Source organism: Triturus cristatus, chromosome 5_1, assembly GCF_964204655.1.
Source record: "Triturus cristatus chromosome 5_1, aTriCri1.1, whole genome shotgun sequence".
Taxonomy (NCBI): Eukaryota; Metazoa; Chordata; class Amphibia; order Caudata; family Salamandridae; genus Triturus; species Triturus cristatus.
In genome coordinates, this window is record NC_140587.1 from 490768501 (window position 1) to 490770833 (window position 2333).

Genomic DNA, 2333 nt, shown 5'->3' on the forward strand with positions numbered 1-2333 from the left:
GTTCTGAGATGCTCTCCCTCCGAAGGCAGAGAAGAAGAAGTGGGCACTTTCCCCACTCTAACATCGCATTATTACAGGTATTTTCCCCAGGAGTCCTTGCAGGTCACACCATCTACTCCGAACACAGTCTCATAGGTAATTTTCCAAGGGATTGCGGTGTTCCTGCAACATGTTGACATTGATTCCCAGGCCTTCTCTGGTGTGAAAACACAACAATTTCCCTTATCGGCTTGAGCTTACGATATATCTCCTTCTCTTCTTGCCTGACTAATCAAACAAAGACATTATTCTAGCTAACAAGGGCGCTTCTTCCACCTGCAACACAAAATGTGAGAAAGAACAAAATCCACAGCACACATGAAATTTGACCTGTTAATTCTGAACTAGAGCTTCCAGGGAAATTGCATTTCAGGCCTACAAGTTCAGCTAACTTAAGAAATGGCATATGAGTTAACGAATTACATAGGAAATTAAGGCATGTTCAGTTAATTTTCCAACCTGCATGGAAAAACTACACTAATTAGCACATTTAATAAATGTACAACATTCAATGGCCTAATTACATTCAAGATTCAAGTTATTACATTTCGAATTCTAACACTTCACGTTAATATGACAAAGAATTATATGCCGGTGCGCTCTACATGTGTGATTGTAATGCACCCCTACGAATAAAAAAGCTGTTTCTGCTACATCAATGTACTGCATCACAATGCACAGCACCTTTGCAACAGTGGGCTCTAATATTAACTGACCTCCACAGGATTTTAACAGCAGAGGAGCTGAAGCAATGCACAGACGAGTAGGACAGGGTGAGCTAGATCCCTTCAGATTCATTCTGGAGAACAGGCAATCACAATCCTGGAAGTAAGTGCCTGAGTCCCTACAAATGTGAACCATGGATAGTCATTACAAAATACGGAATAAGGGTGACAGCTACGAAGGTACCAGAGATGATTACCCGGAATTTATCTCTATTACAAAACTTCTGAAACCACTGAGCAGTGCAACGGACATGGTGACTCCTGGAAAATTAGATAAACCACTAGTGTGGGATGATCCTGAGTGTGTTTCCTGTGACCCATCCACCAAGGACAACTGGAAAATCAGATGAACCACTAGTGCGGGATGATCCTGAGTGTGTTTTCTGTGACCCACCCACCAATGACACAACTGGCAAATCAGATGAACCACTAGCACGGGATGATCCTGAGTGTGTTTCCTGTGACCCACCCACCAATGACACAACGTCAGTGCACAGCCTCAAGTATGCATGTTTAAGTTGGGTAGGAATGTAGTGTGTCACTTGGCCCTTATGCACACACACACACACACATAATCGTAAACAATTGCACATGGATGCACTGCAGGCACCAGTGCCGTAACATAAAATGATGGGGCTCTCCTGCAAAATGTCAGGAGGGGTCTCTGAGTCTCCTGCATCTCATAGATATTCATTGCCTTTGACCTGAATGGGGGCCCTCTGAAAGGTTGAGGGGGCCCCTGTTGATAAAGTGCCCTCTCAATCGCAGAGAATGCAGATTCTTGTTTTATGTCCCTGCCAGACACTGAGCATGGCTATCAGCAGTGCTTTAAATGGAAAAAAATAAGTGCAAGTACTCACCAAATTGAGATGTGTACTAGGGGGGCGGGGCTTGGGGCTGGGCTATGGGGGCGGGGCTATGGGCAGTGCAATGGGATCCAGACAGGGGCACACATTTAATGTGAATGAGATTTAATTGGTATGCAGATGTGCATAATAATACAAAAGCATTTCTGGTATATATTTGATTATTGCATTTACCTTATATGTACAAAAGGGTACATTTATTATTAAAGTGGGCTTCTCATGGTGCAACACCTAGATCACATATGACTTGCACAAGATATTTTCCTTACCATTTTTTGGAAAGGTTTAACTATGGTTAACCCTCTTATTTCATTGCCACTTAGCAGACATCACCCAGCCCCTCCCAGGTGGCACAGCATGGCCTCAAAGCTTCTTACCTGCTGTAAAGTCTGATTCCCTCTTTCTGGAGTTGGGCAAGCTGCCGAAAGCTCGAGCGAGGATGCCTGGCTCTGCCTCAGTTCCAGGTCCTCTTGCACCCTCAAGCCAAAAATGAACTGAACTGTGATAGTGCATGTGCCTACTAACCAAACTCTAATCTCATGTGCACAGAATAAGACAAAATAGTGACCTTAATTGCAATACCGGAAAGAAAGAAAGTTGAAGCCATCTAGAGGCTGAATTGCACAATGTGAAAGCAGAAATTCTGGGTTCAATCCCAGCTTCCAGACATGACCAAATTGTGTGATAGTAGACAAATATTTTA